Source organism: Patella vulgata, chromosome 1 (assembly GCF_932274485.2).
Source record: "Patella vulgata chromosome 1, xgPatVulg1.2, whole genome shotgun sequence".
Classification (NCBI taxonomy): Eukaryota; Metazoa; Mollusca; class Gastropoda; family Patellidae; genus Patella; species Patella vulgata.
Window position 1 is genome coordinate 28,536,180 of NC_065879.2, and position 22,755 is coordinate 28,558,934.

The following is a 22,755-nucleotide window of genomic DNA, read 5'->3' on the forward strand; positions in this document are numbered from 1 at the left end:
TATAAATGGCTGATTTACAAACGCAAAAATAATAATAATTTTTAAAAAAAAACGTGTAGAATGGACTAAGCAGGCGGGCGTAAACGACTATCGTTCAATTTGGATTTCACCAAACATTTAATGATTAGATATTACAATATTTATTTTTAAAATAAGCATTTATATTACATTAGCATTTCCTTTTAGACCCATTTTCGTATATATTAAGCAGCCGACAGTCGCCAAGGTATCAGCTGTATAGGCTATGCCATAATGTTTTGTCATTGTGAAGACCCAGAAAGATAAAGCTTACGCAATTTATCAAAAATTTATTTTTACGGAGAAAAAGAACAATTAAAATATTTATTTCGGACAAATTTTAACTGTTAGTTAATGTGTTGTGTTGGATTTTCTCTGGATTTAAATCCGATTTGCTGCTCAACGCTCATTGATGATTTAATCCAAAAATGGATTGGGACTATGTTTTAGTGATGATGATCGAGTCTAGGCCTAAAATTCAAACATTAATATCTTGGTTCAGAGTAGAGCAATTTTCATGTATTATAGTGAGAACTGCCTATTATAGTGAAAACTGTCAGCTCTTTATCTCATCTTCCATAATGAATATAGATATAAAATTTATAATCATTTAGAATGTGATTTTACAACAGATCCATTGTGTCTGCAACCCTTTTCCTGTTTTAATTTACACTAAAATAACGTATCCTTAAGTTGTATAGGCTTATAATTCTGACCAACTCTTCACAATAATTTTCTTTTAATTCATGGAATACATTACTTTGGGTTTGAGGCGGTGACATCTGTCTCACCATAGGCTTGTTTACATTTTAAAAGCTATACTTATAATCATAATAAAATTGCTATACATTAGATAATAATAATAATAATAATGTACATTTATATAGCGCTAGTACCCCCTGCACAGAGGCATGCTCAAAGCGCATACAGTTAATTAATTTGATTAATCATGATAGGTTTTAAGACTTGATTTAAAACAAGAAAGAGTTGGAGATGATTTAATGATTTCTGGTAGGTTGCTCCACTGTTAGGTGCATTAACTGAGAACGATTTGTATCCGAATGATTTTAGCTTCCAGCTTGGGCAACGCAACTTTACTGATGAAATCTGTTTGATCGGACGGAGGTTTTGGTGCTAAATGAAGTGATTTCATAACAGGAGTTATATGAGAGTATTTTGATGACCTGGTAACAATTCGAGCTGTGGTATTTTGCACAAGTAATGTTTTTTAATATTGGCACTAGATGTTTCTGCTAACAAGCTGTTACAGTAGCCAATCCTTGAGAATACCAGATAACATACAAGTATGGCAGCTGCTTCCTGGCTAATCAAGTGTCTTATAACTACGGATAGATTATAAAATATCAACAACAAAAATTAATAAAAGAGAAGCATTACCAATGAGATTGTAGTTTCACAGCGTCACATTTTTGTTATAAAAAGGTAAGAAGAATTCGATCAAAGCTTCAGCAAATAGGACATGATGTTGTAATAAAACACGGTGTGCTGAACAAAGTAGGAGGGTCGGATAGCCGAATATGATTTAATGGACATAAACATAGTTTTAAGGACTGGAACTATTGGACACTGAAACTGTGTAATAAAATTTAAGACATTTAGATAAATAATCTAGCCTAGAGCAATCCAAAATGTTATTAAATATTTAAAAATGTCCTCCACATACTTTAAACACTCACAAAAGATTAGGATTTATTTTATATAAATCGGGGGGTTGGATGGCCGAATGGTTAGCATGTGCGCACTGTATTATAAGACCTGTCATTGAGTCAACTAGCGTGGTTTCGAATCCCCGGTTGTACGTGACAAGGAGTAGGGTCGCCTGTCCAACCTCGTGGGTTTTCTCCGGGTCCTCCGGTTTCCTCCCACTGCAAAAGACCCCTACGCACAAGCGAATTATTGAAATAAAATTAAACCATATGTTAGTCCCGAAATGACCTAGTTTGTGTCGAGTGGACGTTAAACCCCATTTCTTTCTTTCTTTCTTTTATATAAATCTTATTTCCGCAGTCAGTTTTGTCGTTAGATTTAGTTTCTGTGTCCAATATTGTCACTGTTGATTAAAACACTATGTTGATAGTTTACGATATTTAGTTGAAACATTAATGATCTAGCAAATAATTGTCATTTAATTCACTTCTTGATGGGAGTATAAATGAGAACGTAACCAGGAAATTGATGAATGTATAAATCAGGCCCGTAGCCAGCTTGCTAGCTTCGGAGGGGCAGTGAGGTTTTTAGGGGGGGGGGCACACCCGGCACAGTCTACAGTAGGTATTTTAGAGCTATGGTCGGCAAATTTTTTTTCGGGGTGGGGGGCCTTACCCCCCTCTGGCTACGGGCCTGGTATAAATACAGGCAGCGTGGATGTCCGGGAATCCCAATCTGAGAAACCGACGTTGATCTATGACCGGAAAACGCGTATTGCAAAATTTCTATGAGTTTTCATGAATTTCGCCGGAACATAGACACAGATAAAACTGAAGGATGCATTGTGCATAATAGCTCATGGGATATAAAATGTCGTATTGGTAAATGTTACCGGGGAAAAGTTTGGCAGGTTTCGGGGCGTCCAGCCATGAAACTATTCAATTGTTTTTTCAGACAACTATTATCATTATGTGTAACATTCGTTGTGAAACTAAATTGGAGAGATTTTGATTTGAGAGTTTTTACGTATTTTTGAAAAAGGTTTCGAAGTGTTTCGGTTCTGTTTTTCAAGATCTTTTTCGATAAATTTTAAATGTTCCTATTATCAATTAGAACAGGTTTTATATTTTACGCTGACATTTATTGCTTTAAATCTTCCTAGTGCTAAAACGGAAAATTTGACCTTTTGTTCCTCGGGGTCACAAAGAACAAAGTTTACATTTTTATTGAAAGGGTGATTACTTTCGACCATTTTCAGCTTATTTTCATGATACAAGAATGACTGCGCATTCACTTTCAGTGCAAATGAACTCATTTGACCTTTGACCCCGAATATCTCGAAAACGCCCCAACGGCGGACTGATTACCACTCGGCATCGTATTCTACGCAAAATTTGACTATAGAAAATTTGGGTCTGGTTTTAATTTTGTGCCCATTTGATGGACATCCCCGCATTGGGCCTCCATACTAAAATATATGGTATAAAATAGTCTTGTTTATCAGGGCACCCAACGAAAAATTTGACCCGAAATTCTTAAATACACAATTTTTCTACATTGCGCTTAAAGTAGCTAAGTCTCTAACTCAATGTCATCCAAAATCTTCGAGATTGAAAACACGATTTATTTGTCGGTTTAAATCAACATTGATGTTGTGATCTTACCGGGAAAAGATGGCCTTCTGATATCCAATATTTAAGACAAAATGAACATTTTAAAATTGGTACTCGAATCGTGTACCATTGCGTTTCAGCGCTATTTGTAATAAGGGGCTCAAAAAACGAGGCTAGGCATATTCCACAAGTCATGTCAAATGGTGACGCTATATTCTTATCTGGAGAGCAAGCCCAATAAATAATATTGGCGTAGGCTGGAATAACCAGACGCCAGAGATTGAAATTCGATGGAGAATACTGGCGTATTTCGCCAAACATAACTGATTAAAAATTACAGTAAAAACAGAAACGTTTGAATGTAAATCAATTTATATACATTCATATTACATTATTGTATGCGTTGCGACCCATTTGTGTCAATTTCTAGGTCCCAAATATTAGCGACTTAGCTCCTTTAAATTGCATGTTTAAGCAGAATATAATTTCTGAGACTCTACGAAAATTGGGACTGTTCCTTTAATCCAAATATAATAGTATACCATCGACGCATGCCTCGGCACTGTGATATTGCTGAGTGACGTGACCTGCTTAACGTACATATTTTAGTAGAAAAGGGTGGAGTTGTTGAAAGCCAGTAGGTAACGGACAGTACTATACATTTTTGTTGGTTTTTTCTTACTCAAACTTTCGTACATTGTGAAATAGTGTTATTAGAAAGAAAGATTGTTGACGAAATAGCTACCAGCTACAGTAAACTATAAAATGGTTGACGAAGGGTTGTAACAGTGTAATGTAAGCAACAAATCAGTAACTTTTAAACTGATGACGGCAGAGCGTATCGTTATTGTGTGTGGTATCAAATATCCGACAAAATATCGTTGTAGTGTATGGAATAGTATATCCGACAAAATATCGCTCTTGTGTATGGTATTTAATACCAGACAAAATATCGTACTTGTGTATGGTATAATATACCAGACAAACTGCTGCATTGCCTTGATTCTTTTACTAGCGTTTTTAACTAAATTAGGCTCACGTTGTATGGATTGTGGAGTAAATTACACTCACATTACATTGATTGTGGCGTAGATTACTTTCACTGCTATTTTGACTGCGCATTAAATTTATTTCAAACCGTGTATGGGTGCTCTAGGGGCTAATATATCTTGATTTCTAATCTAACGATTATGGTAGAGGTATCGGCTAAAGAGTCCATTCAATTAACTTGATATTTATGCGTAATATTTATCTCCATGAAGCGATTGTTTTCATCGGTTTTTAATGATCACCGCCCTTTGTAATTTTTTTTATCATTTTGTTTATTATCTTAATGACTTAAAGGTTGTATGTAATGTTTTTTTAAGGGGTAGACAGAGAGGCCTATAAGTGTGGATAATTGCTAAATAGATTATTTCCCTTGGTAACTGCCCTTTGATTTGCCATTTATGTATAGTGTGCGTGTTCATTGGACGATGGTGGCTTTTATGTTCATTGATATTCATTCTCGATTTCAGCGTTATTGCCATTGCTCACTTTGCCTGCTTGAGTTTGTTTTCGTGCCGGTAAAGAATTCTATCAAACTGTAACGATTTCTTAAAATCAATTATAGGCTTACTGCTAATGACTAGTTTTAGAATCTTGTAAATGCTCTCGTTACCTTTTAATAAAATAACAATATGAAAAACTTCATGGGCTGCCGGACGACATAACTACTGTGGGCATATGTTTCGTTTCATGGCAACCTGTATTTTATATTTCCAGACAAGTCTTCTCATTGGAAGACAAGAAATAAAGATGACTGGCACTAACCACAGGCCGTATTACGATTTCAGTGAAGAGTTAAATTTTACGCGGACGAGCCTAATTTTACTCATCTTTGTTACCATAGTTGTAATTCTGCGATGCGCATTTTTAACATCTGTTATAACATGTTGGACCCCGGCCGAGTTTTCAGATAATATGGCCTATACCCACCACACATGCTGGAGTCAAGACACTGTTATTGTTGTGAATGCAAGTTCAATTACCCTCCGTGAATCAGGAATAACTACTCGGGCATTTCTTAGATTTATTCCCATCCTTCTCACCTTTATGATGTTAGGATTCCAGATACCTCGTGCCTTTAAGATAATCACCGATATATTTTTAGAAACTCCGACCGGCTTAGTGCGAGGTGACATGTGTACTGATCCAAGAAAATACAGAGTCCAAGAACTGGATACAATTAAAGAAGCCGCAGATCGGAACCAAGTCATTCGTACAATGATATTTTTTTTGGTCAAAATTCTCGTGGGCCTCAACATCATCATTCAGATGTTTTTTGTCAAGCGGTATTTCCTAGATTCTCTAAGAAAGGACGAAGTGATTCCTGTGTTTATTTTTCCTAAAACAATCCGCTGTCACTTTTCGTTAAGACAAATGCAGAATGTTCGCGATTACACGTTGCAGTGCTCTATGCCCATCAATTATCTGTATGAACAATTTATATATATTTTCTGGTTTTGGATATTAGGCGTTGGCATTGTCAATGGTCTCGTGTTCATCACCCAGTTAGCTTCGCTTCTAATCCCACAGTTAGTCATATTTCGATTCCGTGGAATTATTGCTGAAAATAGATTTGAGTTAAAGAGGTTTTTGTGTCGACGATAAGTTATACGAATCGCCACCTATGATTAACCCTTCCCAAGGAGCATATAACTCGCCTAACGTATATAGAGATTCACCTTGGCGTTATTCCTATCAAGACAATGTGTGGTAACGATCCACATACTCAACCGTTATTAGTCAAGAATATGGGTAAAACTGAGTAAAACCGTTTGATTGTAGAGATTGGACATTTTAAATGGAATATTTAATATAGCGAAAATAAAGTAGTTCTAGTAAACAGCACCGGTCGAATTCTGGAGGTCTTGGTATGCTCGTAGATGACCGAGGGAGTTATTAAGTCACAGAATCTTATTCTTACAATAAAATGTTGCCTAGATATGAAATCATTTATATGAAATCCTTTATTCCAGCTAAGAGGTCAATGGGAACAAATAAGTTACTAAATGTTGCAAAAATTGGAACCATACACGTTTTATGGGGCTACAAATACGTTTTTATACGCCCACATTGAAATGTGGTCGTATATTGTCGTCGCCCCCGCCGTCCGTCCGACCGGCGTCCACAATTGCTTGTGGACGCTCTAGAGGCTAAAGTTAATATCCGATTGACTTGACATTTATACACAGTGTTTAAGGTCATGAGACGAAGAATCCTATTGTTTTTCAGCGATTTCCGATAATTACTGCCAGAGTTATGGCCCTTGATCACTTTGAAAAATCTTGTGGACGCTCTAAAGGCTACAGTTAATATCCGATTGACTTTAAATTTATACAAGGTCACGAGACGAAGGAACCTATTGATTTTCACTGATTTCCAGTAATTACTGCCAGAGTTATGGACCTTGATCACTTTGAAAAATCTTGTGGACGCTCTAGGGGCTAATGTTAATATCTGATTCCGATTGACTTTAAATTTATACACATTGTTTAAGGTCATGAGATGAAGAATCCTAATGATTTTCACCTATTTCCGAAAATTACTGCCAAAGTTATGGCCCTTGAACACTTTGATAAATCCTGTGGACACTCTAGAGGCTAAAGTTAATATCCGATTGACTTTAAATTTATACACATTGTTTAAGGTCATGAGACAAAGAATCCTGTTGAATTTCACCAATTTCCGATAATTACTGCCAGAGTTATGGTCCTTGATCACTTTGTAAATTACTGTGGACTTTCAAGTACATGTATATTGATTTTCAATAATTTTTTGGGTAACTTGAACAGCTAAATCCATGGTATTAAATGTTTTCTATACTAAACGTTAGCACGGGCCAAACAAATTCTAATGATTGTCTGATAATTACTTAATGAGTTGTTACTCTTAATCAGATTTTAGTGTATTATAAAATTTTTCATTACCAACAAAAGTAAAAATATACAACTCATGTTGACTGCCCGGGCGATTTAGCTGCTGCGGGCGTATGTTTAGTTGCCTGGCAATCTATCTTTGTAATACCTGAAGATATGCGTGCATTGATACCATATAGGAGAAAACTGGGTCAGCTAGGTTGACCCCCTGGGCTCCCGCTCTATTAATATACTGTGCAGTTTCTTTAATGGAACTAATCATCCATATTCCTTAAGCAATGGTCAGAGAAATCCCTCTCGGATTAGCTCTAATCAAACGAAACACTGCGAGGAGTATGCTAATCATCTTGTCTGGGATGTCTGTTGTTATGGTGCAGTCATTTCGCTGCGCTGGAGAAGATGTGCAGAAAGCGACATTCACCGATCATGGCAAACCGTGTATATGCTTCTACAAATACATTAGAATTTCTGCTCCGAAAGCTACTGATAGCTCCTCCCCCTTTTGGTATTTTGAAGGGTAACATAGCATAGACCTAAATTCGCACACTGATCCGCAGTGAATATTTGCTTGGACGAGACTCGTAATTCTCTGTGAAACAGATTGCTAAATTCGACTTAAACTTTAACTTAACTTTTTTTATTTGCATATTACGTCCATTAAGAACATTATACAAAACATACGCATACATCAATATACATGTATACAAAAATATATTTTACATGGAATAATATATTGGAATAACATGATATAATGAAATGAGAATATAATGAGATATATGCATGTACCATTGGTATGATACAATGAAAATGTAACAATGAAAGTATAACAATGAAATGAAAATATACTGAGCGCCATGGAAAACGCATCACTTTTTTTCCCAAATATTTTATTACTAGGTGGTTTTGTATGTATAATATTATGCAATACTATGAACTATTGTTTCACACAATGCTTCCAAACGCAAAAAATATCGGCCTGTGTGCACAAAAAAAAATTGCACGAGATGCACATGAAAAACCCAATATTCACGTGCAGCATTGTGTGGGAGCCCTTTAAAAGCATGTTTTCAACTTAATGTGCAGTACATGAACTGTGAAACGTCAATCTGTCGTAATTTGTTGTTGGACGTGTGGAGAAATCGAGCTAGAGATGCCGAGACTTACTGAAAATCAACGGAATGAAGCCATGGGAATGTCCAGGGCTGGCATGTCTACACGTGCTATTGCCAGACACTTCAATTGTCATCAGTCCACTATTGTAAGGTTGGTGGAACGTGTTCGAGTTACTGGATCAACACGTGACCGTCAACGTCCTGGTCCACAACGCGTTACAACCCAGGCTCAAGACCGCTACATCCGGGTCACTCATCTGCGTGACAGATTCCGCCCAGCGACTCGAACAGGTGCAGCAGTCGTCGGAAGACAAGGACCAGTAAGTGCCAACACCGTAAGACGTCGTCTAAGAGAAGTAGGACTCCGTGCACGACGACCTTATGTTGGAGCTATCCTCGGGGATCATCACCGTCAGCGGCGTTTCATATGGGCTCAAGGACACCAGACATGGAGAAGAGTAGACTGGCAAAGTGTGCTCTTCAGTGATGAGAGTCGCTTTCATCTTTATCACGCTGATGGCCGTCAACGTGTGTGGAGACGTCTTGGGGAACGTCTTGCAGACTGCTGCGTCTTCGAAACGAATCGATTCGGTGGGGGAAGTGTAATGGTGTGGGGAGGCTTCACATTTCATCACCGGACCGCCCTACACATTTGCAGGGGTCGCGTTAATGCTGTAGCCTACCGTGATGATGTCTTGCAACCAATTGTTGTTCCGATGTTTCGAGCGCACCCACAACTTCAGCACTTCCAACAGGATAATGCACGTCCGCATACCGCCCGTTTTAGTATGGACTACCTGGCTGCTAACAACATCAATGTCTTGGACTGGCCAGCCATGTCTCCGGACATGGCGCCGATAGAACATGTCTGGGATGAGATTGGAAGCCGTCTGTATCGGAAACCACAGATGCACACCATTGCTGCTTCAGAAGCTGCTCTTGTCCAAGAATGGAACAATTTGCCCCAGGCCTTCTTTCAAACATTGGTTAATCCCATGCGACGTCGCTGCACAGCGTGCGTAAGAGGCCGTGGAGGACACACGCGCTACTGACATCTGTGTCGTACTTTTGGTTTTGACCCCTCTGACTTTGTACCGTTGATTACAGATTAAACATCCATAAGTGTACAAATGTGTTGTTATTGATGTGTTCCCATTTGAATATTGTTCACAATAAGAAGCAAAATAAATAAGATATGTTTACAGGATCATTTTGTTATACGAAAAACTAAGTGATGCGGTTTCCATGGCGCTCAGTATATGAAGTATAACCTTGTACATACATGTATAATGATCAAATAGACTAGGTAGGTGCCCCCATTTCCTTAAAAGCATGATATGTACATTGCTACTGTTTTAGCAAGAAAATCTGGCGGATTAAAAAGAAGCTCAAAGGTTAATTGACAAGATTGTATTAAAGTAGGGTAGATATATTTTAAGCGCAAGTTTTCGTATCTGGGACCCTGGAACAGAAAATGGAATTCATCTTCTACGGTAGAAAGAGAACATTGGGTGCATAACCTTTGGTCAGTTGGAATATTCTTGTATCGCCCTCTCTCTGTTTCCAGTTTGTGTGAGCTAGAGTCGAAGCGATGAAAAGGCGGATTTAAAGTTTGTATTTTTAACCTGCAGAAGGTAACCAGCGGGGTGGTTTATTAAGTTTTTATACAGACCATACGTTCTCAGTTCGGTTCCTGATTTAGTTATTTCTGCAAAATGATGGTTGAATTTAGTTTGAAGTTTTAGTTTAGTTGCTGAGGGCGAGGGATTATGAGGGAGATCATAATATTCATATAATTTTGCTATGGATGCTGTCCAAGAATATTTAATGTTATTGTTTGCAATGAAGTTGCTATCGGTAATGAAGGCAGAACGTAAAAGAACACTTTTTATTGGAAAACTGTCTATACTAGAATTAGTAAGACGTTTATAATAGGAAATCATTCTTTGAAATAATATGTCAAGGTTTGCTGGGAAAATACCCAATTCTGCTACACAGCCAATGTTGAATCTTTTTGATGGTTGTGCTATTCTATATAAAAAATAGATCACAATAAGAAAACTGGTGTACAACGTCCCAACACATCGGAAAGTCCTACTTGTTGGTTATTCACGGTGTGAAATCAGTGGTCGTCTCACTATTGAAGCCTATAATCATGCCACAGCACGCACACCAAGCGAAAATCTATTCGAAGTAGGTAATTGAGAAATAAACACACCTCTGTACTAGACTTTTTTACACAAACCATTGTGTTAACGCGAAATACACGTATTCAAATGTGACCTAGAATGTAGAGACTACAACAACTTCAGAGGTGAAGTCGTATTGTCGCGTAAAAATGTCGTATTGTCGTTTTAAAATGTCGTGATGTCGGGTTATCTTGTCCTGATGTCGCCTTTCCAGAACAATTGTAGAAGCGATCATGCCCGTCTCAATATTAGGTTATGGAATTTTGCAGCGTTGTTCTCCCTGTCGATAGTGCATGACGAAGGACCGAGCAAGTGGGACAAAACCACAAGCTCCTGTATACACACTGGATCTTAAGGTCTGAGTCAAGTGGCGTGGTTACGATTTCCCGCTTGTACGTGACAAGGAGTAGAGCTGCCTGTCTAACCGCGTGGGTGTTCTCCGGGTCCTTCGGTTCCCCCACTCCTAAACACCCGAAATGACCTAGTTTGTGTCGAGTGGACGTCAAACCCAGTTTCTCCCTCCCTCCTCCGGTTTTCACCAAATTTCGGTAGCCGTAGTGACTCAGTGAGTAAGGAACTATCTAATTAACCAGATCTAGGGTTCAATCCCGTTGGCTGTTGAGAAAGTTTCCCAGAATTCTGCAGAGTGATTTGCACTTATCAGTGGTATAGGACGGACGATCTGGCGAGGATATTGTCTATACGTGTGCGTTTATGTAAAGAATCATTGACGACAACCCGACATTACGACAACCCGGCATTAAAAATGTCATAATGTCGCTTTAAAATGTGGTATTGTCGGGTTACAATTTCGTAATGTCGGTTTTTCGATCTGTCGGGCGGGTTGTCGTGATGTCGGGTTAAAATGTCGTGATTTCGTGATGTCAGGTTGTCGCTTTATGAAGGTCGACATCACGACATGATGCCAATCAGCTACCATACAATTCGGACATTGGTCAATTGCCAATGGTAATAAAATATATACAAAAATACACTTAACAATAAGAATAATATTATTTGTGATGTAAAATAGGCCATGGGACTTTAATATGTCAGAAATTGACATGGACACGTAACACTCTGTAATCAATATTATATTATCAGCAGTATGGAAGCGTATTTGGGTCACTACTTATTGACATAATATCGCAACACATCGAACTAAAATATGTCAACTTCATGAGTTATATTACAAAAAAATCGACTTAATAAGTCGACTCGACGCATTAAATTCACCTCTAAACGACAAAAACTATGTCGATATGTTTACATCATGCCAATAGTCGATTTGACTCTAAATCAACAAGTCATATTTTAATGCAATATATAGACTTAATAATGTCGCCGTTTTCAGTTATGTACCACGTGCTTAATTTCATTGCCCGAGATTGCTTATTCATGAAAGTGCAGCCAATGATGGGGTTTAACGTCCACTCGACACAAACTAGGTCATTTCGGGACTAACATATGGTTTAATTTTAGGGGTCTTTAGCAGTGGGAGGAAATCGGAGGACCCGGAGAAAACCTACTATGTTGGACAGACAACCCTACACCTTGTCACGTACAACCGGGGATTCGAAACCACGCCAGTTGACTCATTGCCCGAGATTGCTTATTCATGAAAGTGCAGCCAATGATGGGGTTTAACGTCCACTCGACACAAACTAGGTCATTTCGGGACTAACATATGGTTTAATTTTAGGGGTCTTTAGCAGTGGGAGGAAACCGGAGGACCCGAAGAAAACCCACTAGGTTGGACAGGCAACCCTACACTTTGTCACGTACAACCGGGGATTCGAAACCACGCCAGTTGACTCAATGACAGGCCTTGTGTCGAGTGGACGTTAAACCTCATCATTGGCTGCACTTTCATGAATAAGCAATCTCGGGCAATGAAATTAAGCACGTGGTACATAACTGAAAACGGCGACATTATTAAGTCTATATATTGCATTAAAATATGACTTGTTGATTTAGAGTCAAATCGACTATTGGCATGATGTAAACATATCGACATAGTTTTTGTCGTTTAGAGGTGAATTTAATGCGTCGAGTCGACTTATTAAGTCGATTTTCTGTAATATAACTCATGAAGTTGACATATTTTAGTTCGATGTGTTGCGATATTATCTCAATAAGTAGTGACCCAAATACGCTTCCATAATATTATATTATCAGCAGCCTTTCTTATTAGTTACATAGCAAACCAGCTTAGTTATAAGAGGGTACAATTATCCTACATAAGTACATGATTATTAATATACAAAGTTAGTTGTTTAATCGATATTATTTTACCGAATTATTTGTGTAGAGCGCAAAGGATTATTCGATAATCTAGTTTTGTGTTTTATTTCAGTGATTTGAAATGATATTTGTGCTATGCAGGTCGTTGGTTGTATGTGACACAGTCCTCATATTGCTGTAAAGGAGTTCAACAGTTTACTTGTGCATTGTTTTATTGTTTGGTGATAGTTCAATTAAAAAAGGATAACTCAAAGGTAAGCGACAAAAATTAAAAGATATTCATTAATATGACAACTGTGAAACTTCATTTTCTTCAGTATTAACATGTTATTGACATAGTGCTTCCTAAATGAATTAGTAGTGCAACCCCTGTTTCTTAAAGCAATTGATTATCATTATTATTGCATTTGACGAAGGACGGTTTTGTTGCACTTAGTATACATGTATCTAAATATCACGGAAACAGATTCGTATAAGCCTTTGAGTTGTTTTCGTATTCATATCAGTTGTTATACTATGCTCTATTCAACCTTAAAGAATAAACATTGCTTAAAGTTTCTGAGCGTGATTATAGCGCTATGGTTCAATATTATGAAAGTTGGGTCTTTAATAGGAATTTCAGCTCACAAATGGTTTGATTTTACGAAGTATTTACAAAGATTGACGAATTGAAAATTCCATCGATCTATGTTGCGCCCTATGTAACAGGTATGCCGCCATCTTTATATTTCTTGAACCAAATTGATGGACCTGAATACAAGCTAAGAGACTGCCTAGCGTTGGTATTTTGATTTTGATTTATTTGAATGTTAAATAATCAATCTCAGTACATAATTAACGTTTGATTAAACCGGGCGCGAAATAAGATAATTTCCAAAAAATGCAAATTATGCATCGTTACTTTAAACCATAATAATGTAGTTGGCATTAATTAGTCTATAACAAATAAAACAATATTTAGTTATTTTTGGTATGTATTTTCTACAAAGATTATTCTGTTTTGTAAACCTTTCTAAGACTAAGATTATTTTTTTTTTTTTTTTTAAAAAGAAGTTAACGCCTCGGTGATTGAAAATAACGACAACAATGAAACTCAATATCCAATTAAAATAATATGTCTGGTTCAAATAGTGTTTGAAATAGTGCCTCAATTTTTTATTTTACGTTAAATGCCCTTGTATTTGGATTTAAGCTCTTTGGACGTGGCTTGCTTCAAGGTTCGGTTATTTCACACATTCGCGAATGTTATGTGACAGTAACCTTCACAAACTTGTGTTAAATGTTGAAACAACACAAAACTTGTGTTAAATGTTGAAACAACACAAAACTTGTGTGAAAATCTACACATTATTTGTGTTGAAATTTCTGAAACTTGTTTGTGTTGAAATTTCTGAAACTTGTGTTGAAATTTCTGAAACTTGTTTGTGTTGAAATTTCTGAAACTTGTGTTGAAATTTCTGAAACTCGTGTGGTTTCGTACAAACTTGTGTATAACAAAAACTTGTGTTGTATTTTACCAATTTATATCCAGTATAGCAACCTTTCGAATGCAACCCCTTCCATTCGTTCTGTTTAAACTGTAATTATTGATAAATGACATAATAATTTTGTTTGTTAAATTATTATTTATTCAATAAATGATATGAAAAAATAAATTAATGCCTAATTAATACCAATACAGACATCTCGAAGGTTAATAAACAAAGTTAATTCCAATACTAATAAAATTGTGTTATACAATGAAAAAATACCCCCCCCCCCACTCCCAATTATTAAATAAAAAGTAGCTATTTAAATTGCAAAAATAAAGCACCGAGACATTTGGAATATTAATAAAATTGTGTTCAATAGTAACAATATCCCCCCACCCCTCAAAAAAAGCTTAAAAAGAACTGAGAATATAATATATATGTTCACAATATCCCTACCCCATGGTCCCAAAACATACATTTTAAATATATCTAAATTTAATATCAACCAAACCAAGCACTAAAGACATTAATAATGCACTAAATTGAAATACTTTTAAGAAAAAATAGTCCCTTTAACAGATTAGGAATTCAAAATTTTCTACAGTATATAAATGGGAACTAATAGATAAAGCACAGGCAAATAATTATAGATAGATAAAATAAATATAGCATAAAAATCAAACAAAATGGAGAAAATTAAAAATTTGTAAAACAAAAATTGATTAATTAATAAAACCTTTTTATATAAAAGAGGCATTAACATTCGAAATGTTCACTAAATGTTTAAAAATAAAGGTTGATTTCATCCTACAATAATACATTTTTATAATTATCGAATGTTACTATTAATTATTGATGATCCCTCTATATTATTTCAAGTTTTCAGGCCAAATCTTTAGTGTTTAGGATTACACTGCATTCTATATAATGAAACAATATTAGAGATGGTTTGGTATTTGACATTAAAAACAAAAATGTGATTAAAAAGGCAATATAACTTTTGGGTTTCCACAATAAGATCTGTAAAAGAATTTGATGACTTTATATTCAGAATTTAGAGTTGTTTTCTTTCTTTGGTATTAATATTCACTAAATAGATATAATTCTCCAAGGATGTTCAAGTGATTATTATAAATACACTTATCGACAAATGGGGTTTTGATGTGGATTTAACTTGGTACACCAGTCATGGGTATAGAGTTATTTAGGGGGCGGGGGAGTTGAAAAGAGCATAATTTAACAATATATTATATTATTTTGAGACTCATATGTATGACTACATGCGAATGCAAAAGGTGGGGGGGGGGTATTTTAGTCAGGTAGCATTATTGCTTACTCATGTACACCAAAAACACGTCATCTCGCCTAAACAGATGTTTTACGCCAAAACGCTTCAACTTGATTGATTGCCATGTTTTTGGTGTATATTTATATCTTTTCTTGGGTGCCGAATCGAACTACGGCTTTTAAAATGTTCCAAAATCGACGTAAATTGATTTTTTCAACGTTAGTTGGTATACAACGATGAGCACATGAGTGAGTAGACTGTGGGAAAGTTACGACAACTCATTTCCAACCGCCATTTTGGGTCCCAATTATGACGCCATAAAAGCTATGACGTCATGGCTTCATACAGGTTTACATACCAAAATTTGTTTTTTTCTTGCAGTATTAGACGTTGAGGGATAATATAACGTTTTACCCTAAAAAAAATGCAAAAGAAACCAATGCAGTTTGGTTCAGTGATAAATATATCAAACAAAATCATACCCAAAATCGGGGAATTTTCTGAGAATGATATCTCGTAATCAGTGTGTTTTACTATTTACTCGTTGGATTATAAATGATTTCTTTTTAAATTCCTCAAACACAGAGTGGTTATGAAAGCGAAATGTGCCGAAAAATCGAATTTGACAAACGTCAAATTAAAAAAAAGAAGTATTTGTTATATGGTGCCGGGCGTTTCTTTCATAATGGCCACCAAATTTGGTAATATTATTATTATTATTATTATTATAGCATATTTATAGCGCGCCCTTTCATAAAACATGTTCAGGGGCACTCTACAAAGTGACAATGTTATCATAAATAAACAACAAGATTATGGACATGTTAACAATTGTATACAGAGTCAGTTAAAAGCCTCATTAAATAAATGTGATTTAAGTTGTTTTTTAAAAGAATATAGAGATGTACAACATCTTAAACTAAATGGTAGATTATCCCATAAAACAGGTGCTTGATAACTAAAAGAGACTAGTTGAACAGTTTTGGGCTTTAAAAATAGTTTATCTGATGTACGTAATGTTCGACCATTATATCGTGGTTATGTACGCGAAATGTGCGGAAATCGAATTTGACAAACATCAATTAAAGAAATGTATTTTCCATGTGGTGCCGGGCATTTCTTTTAAAAGGGCTACCGAATTTGGTAATACATGTATAAGGCAATTTAACAAAAAAAACATAAATTTGGTAGACTAAAAGGGCATCTCTTAAGATACGTAAGATATGACTTTTGCAATGTCCTTTATATGGTTTTCGATGTCTCTGAATTTGAAGATAAATTTTGAAAATACAAAATAGCAGCAACACCAATTGGCGGATATTAAATTAATCGTCATTTTTCCTGTTGGATATTAGATAGTGTCTCTTAAGCATGATGTACACTGTAGTTCGATGTACCCTTTAGTTCAGATATAGTCTCCAAACCGTGTTTACACTGACTGTAGTTTGGGTGTAGTTCGTCAAATGAAGATGAATTTTACGATACAAAAAAATGAATATATTGTAAACGCGCTTTAAATATCTGGATGCGATAGACTTTGTGATAAAAAATTCAAGGTACATTATATCATTGGCAATAATAAGATCCAATTTTAGTTTTTAGTTACACACTGTTAACCACCAATAGATGTTTTAATGACAATAAATCATAAAATGTATTCAGCTCGACGTAAGACATAAATAGATACAGTTGGTTTAACTTGAATAGAAGTTTTAATTATCTATGCTGCATATATGCATATATCACCTTGATGTTCATATCGTCTTACGTATTTGTCAACATCAAGGTTAGTGCGACCCATTTGTGACAATTTCTAGTTCCCAAATATTAGCGATTTAGCTCCTTTAAAAGCGAATGCAAGTTAAATATGTTTAATCAGAGGCGGATTCAATGGGGGGCGCGAGGGGCGCCCCCCCCCCCTAATTTTCAACAGTGCCCTTTTTTACGGCTGAAAGTTCTTGAATGTGTCCAATTTAACAGCGAATTTATTATTATTATGTAACATATTAAGAACCTAACTACATTTTTGGGGCACCAACCACCACCGCCCCCAGTCAAAAATTTCCCCGTACGCCTATGGTTATGTGTAGGAATATTCAGTTCAATATACTCACGGTGTATGATTTTATTCATACTTCAATTTTAGTGAGTTACTTCTGCAACGTTTTTAGAAAAAATTGCTATTAATTTGGCCAGTACTGTAATAGCAAGTGTATAAATATTTTCTGTTCAGTCTGTACACAGTAACATATCTGAGAACCATATTATCATTTCTGCCCAAGGCTCCCTGTGATTTATAGTTAGCAGTGATACAAGGCAATTACCAATTTTCCGTGCTCTTGGCCTGAAGAAATAAAATAATAAAAGTCAAGTTTTTATTATTATGCAAGTGGAAAAATACAATTCTTCATGGTATGATTTGAATAAATACAACTGATTTGAAGTTGGAATTATTATTTGTCTAAGATGACTGGGCATTTACAAATTGAAATAGCTACTCTTCATCAAGAAAATACATGAATATTTTTCCCAATTCACCTGGATTTTATTGTAGGTCTTTGTACGTGAAATAGCTTTATTTAACGTCCGCTTCCACCGAAGTGATATTGCAGAAAATTAACAAATTCGGATTCCCTTTTAAAGGAATTAGACTACACTATCGCTGGATTGTATTATATTCAAAATGGCGCCCAGAACACAAAACAAACATTGCAATTCAGGGTGGACTGGTGTCGAGGTTGTATCCTAAGAATGATTTTTTGAATATTTAATCAAACAGAAACACAATTATGCACATGCAGTTATGATATAATATTAAATTAGCTTACCTCAAATACCTCGAAATATACTGTTTGGTCAGTTTGTCCGCCCGCCATATTTCTATTAGTCACACATCCTTCGGCCAATTAAAATGGACGTATATTTTGTTTTAACCGAAACGAAAAATTTGCGTTATAAATACATTGTATTAAAAAATACCAAAATCACAAACCTGATATTCTTATTTTCTGACAAACTTTTTTCACAACAATATCACTTTTTTCGATACTAATGCTTAATAATACAGTTAACATTTGCAGTACCACAGGGTTTAATACCGCAAAATTACTTCAATAAATATTTCTTTCTTTGTTTTAAGAGTAATTCATTTTAATTGGTCATTTACAGGTAAGAATAAATTTCCAATTTCGATTAATGAACCAATTAAATTAAATAAAAAGATTAACTCGACTATTTCCACGCCCATTCAAACATTTTTTTAAAACGTAGATATAACACAATTGTTATTGTCTTTGATGTGTCAAGTTTATTGGGGCGATATCAATCAGACACTTCCAAATGCAGACATTGTAATAACCTGTCTCTGTATATTGTCTGAGACAAGATGTGAAAATAAACAAAGAGTAGAATCAGAATAATCTTTTATTATATCTAATTAAATAAATAGTTTATATTTAGATAATAATTGACTAAAACTTTGATCTCTTATATCAGTATACTGTTATAAAATACGTTGTTTTAAAAGAGATATTAAATGCATCGCACGATACAAACATTGCGATTTCTACTTAATGTTTGTAATAATTAATATATCCTTTTAGATAATTAGAAATATTAAAAAATAAATCAAGTGAATTACTCGACATTCAAATTCAGGAAGAGTGGCTTTACATATAGGCTAGTGATAAAGGAACATAATAAATGTTATCTTTAATGTCGACGTAATTAATTATATGGAAAAAAAACACATAAGATTTTATAAATGTACACAAGTTTGTGTTAAGACATTGAAAAAAACACAAACTTGTGTCATTGCAATGCAATACAACACAAACATGTGTTAAATATTTTTAACACAAGTTCTTGTGTTGAGATCCAACACAAGGGTTTTTTCAGTGTAGTATTGATTTGCAGATTTTAATAGTTAGTTTATTATGAAAAATTTGGTCCCATTTACTAATTTCAAAAGTTTTGCTGTGTACTAAACTAGATCCCCAGATATCGGATGCATATATAGCTATCTGCTTGACAACGTATTAGTATAATTTGATCAGAACATCAATAGGAAGAAAATCGGTAGTACCAATTTTATTGCACAAACAAACCATGCACGTCTAGCCTTACTATTAAGTTCGGTGATTGCAGACTTGAACGTAGAGTTATTGGAAAGGCACACGCCTTGATAAACGTATGATTTAACTATTTCAAGATTAATATTGCCAAAATGAAATATGTTCTTTATTTTTCTTTGATTATTTTTGATTATCATGATTTTTGATTTTGTTGGGTTAAGGTCAATCTGCCAATCACCGCAAAATTTATTAAGTTGGTCAAGACTAGTTTGTAAGCCAGTTTCAGTAGTGGAGAGCATGATAAGGTCATCCGCAAACAGCAGGTTGGAGATATTATTGGTCAATCTGCCAATCATCGCAAAATTTATTAAGTTGGTCAAGACTAGTTTGTAAGCCAGTTTCAGTAGTGGGGAGCATGATAAGGTCATCCGCAAACAGCAGGTTGAAACTATTATTAGATTCTAGTGAGGGAGGATTTGTGTTCACATTATTAATATAAAACTGTAAATCGTTAATATAGATATTAAATAGTACAGGACTTAACACACATCCCTGTTTCACACCCATGAAAGAGTTTATTGTATTGGAGATTCCCTTGGGAGTTTTCACATGTCCACAAAGGCCATGAACAAATTCTTTTTCTTAAAATTAAATTTGTTGATAATCGTTTTGAGTATGAAAATATTATCAACTGTCCGATGATTTTTACAGAACCCGCCCTGTGCCAGGTCAAGTAAATTGTTGTCTTCAAGGTAATTTGTTATTCGATTATTGATAATAGACATAAAACACTTGCTGAATCAACTGGACAGGGTAATGCCACGATAGTCATTTAAATCATCCTTACTGCCCTTTTTGTGTAGTGGAACAATATATGATTCCATCCAGGACGCTGGATAGCAACTCGTCGTTAAAATCATATTGAAAAATTTTAGGAACTGATCAATCATAATTTCGGAGGAAGATATTAACATTTCATTGAGAATCAAATCAGGCCCATTTGATTTTTTTCTTTTTAGTTTTTTTAAACAGCTTTTCAAAATTCATTTGCAGAGATAGTATAGGCTCATTCAGGTTGGTATTAATAGGCTCTTGTTTGAGTTGTTCAATTTTTTCAGATATTTCAGAGAGTTTGGACTGATCATGGGTTTTTTTCAAAAAGTGTGGTAAAATGATTTTCCCATGCGTTAATAGTTATGTTATCACCCCCTCTGGTTTGTCTTTAAGAAGGGAATTGACAAGTTTTCCAGTATTCACGCGGGTTATTGCTATCAAGATCATCAAGTTTTTCTAATATTGCATTTTTAGCCTGTCGCATTTTTTATTTAGTTGTTTTCTTATAATCTTTCTTTCTCTTATAAAATATTGACCGCAGTTTGGAGTTGTTTGGATTATTATTTAATTGTTCTAGAGCCATAAGCATATCTCTTTTCAACCTTTTGCAGTCTCTGTCAAACCATTTATTCTTTTTATTACATTTTTTTACCTTCACAAGTTTTACACATTGTTTTGAGGCATTGATAGGTATATTTGTAAGTTCAGTTGTAGCCTCCTGGGTTCCGATGGGGTATGGATCAAAGTCTTTCATCAAGAAATTATTGATAGCCAGTTTAGCGCATGGCTTATGTAGTTCTACCCGGGATGCTTGGTCAGATTCTACTTATAAATTTCAATATTATTATTATTACTAGTGCTACAGTTTATATTATTATCATTATTATTAGTGCTATCATTTATAATATTGTGATTAGTACTATTATTATCAGTGCTATCAATTTTTGCATCCAGGGCCATAACAGGCATTGTATAGCATGTACGAAGACTTGGAGATTGATACGAATTTTACACACTAAGAGCTTGTGATCAGAAAGATAACTTAATGGGGCAACTCGAAAAGAGGCAATGTGGGGAAACAAAGAGAGACTAGTCAAGACATAGTCCACAGTACTAACCCCATTGTAATTTACGCAAGTAAGCTCACCAAGCATGTCACCTAGTGAGTGACCTACCATTTAAGATACAGATGTCTGATACCTGATACAGCTGTACCAGTTCTCTGCCCCAGCTGTTTATTGTTTTGTCTTTATTATTGCGAATTTTGAGGATATCTGCAGTGGTCTCGGAAGCGCCTATTTGCGGACACGGTACATCAACCATATTCTCTATATCCGGAATGAAAATATCCTCCAGGTTGTTGGTGCGCGCATTAAAGTCACCCCCATCATAACCTGTCCCAGATTTTTATATTTCATTATATCTTCCTCAAGAGTACTATAGGGGTTGTAGTCTCTTTGTTTTTGCCAAACTGGTGAATTTTTCGGAGAAATATAAATCACTGGCAAATAGATATCAAACGGTAGTTGTGTAACAGATTTTTTTAATTTTAAGCCAAACAATATCACCATCCATTGTGTCGAGAATTTGAATACCGCTTATAAGTTTGTTTCTAAAGAAAATGACCCACCCACCCTTTGGGAGTGTTCTGTCGTAGCATTCATACTTGTTATCTTCATAATATGCACCTGACTACCCGGATCTTTCTCTGCATTAAATATGCTGACCTTGATACGTTGAAATATGCTTTATAAAATGTCGCGTGTGAATGTTCACCTGGTTAATACCACACTGATCCGCATGACGTCAGAATTTTTGGACCAAACCCGAATTTATGGACCAAACCCAACCCTAACCCTAGCACGCGGTGCGTGTCAGTGTCGCTAACAATAAACCATCATCTCGTTTAAAAACGCGAGATTTCGTCAATTCACCATGGCCGGTGTTGTGAGGAATGTCCCCCTTGTGCAAAATTTAAAAATGTAAGGGTTTTCCTAATCGACAGCCCGACGATTAGGAATGTCTGCACGCGTGACTTCGAAGGTTGCACGCGGAGATTGAGCGCTTGGTGTACATTTTGATAAACTTTATGAAGAATTAGACTTACAACACTTTCTTAGATAAAAATCACGGAAAAAGACGCGGGCAGTGGATAATCCGAAAATTTAATTAGGCTTCGATATTTGTAATAAATAGTCAGCGATTTAAGACAACATAACGTCTTGTGTATGCAATGGATTCCCCTCCGACTTCGTTTGCGTTGCTAGGTACTGGGAGAGGTAAGTCACGTGACACAAACATGACTTTTTTGATCGATTTGTTAT

General features: G+C 35.6%; 1 protein-coding gene across 6 annotated transcripts in view; it reads left to right on the forward strand.

Annotated features, from left to right (window-relative positions):
* The first annotated feature begins 3,847 nt into the window (after positions 1 to 3,847).
* The window catches only part of LOC126808954 (uncharacterized), a 41,234-nt gene continuing 22,326 nt past the window's right edge, over positions 3,848 to 22,755 (forward strand). For 2 of the 6 annotated variants that reach the window (XM_050534027.2, XM_050534032.2), the window contains exons 1-2: positions 12,699 to 12,787; positions 12,877 to 13,018. The gene's annotated coding sequence lies outside the window, so the exon portion shown is untranslated. The other 4 variants (XM_050534028.2, XM_050534030.2, XM_050534029.1 and 1 more) reach the window with 4 other exon arrangements.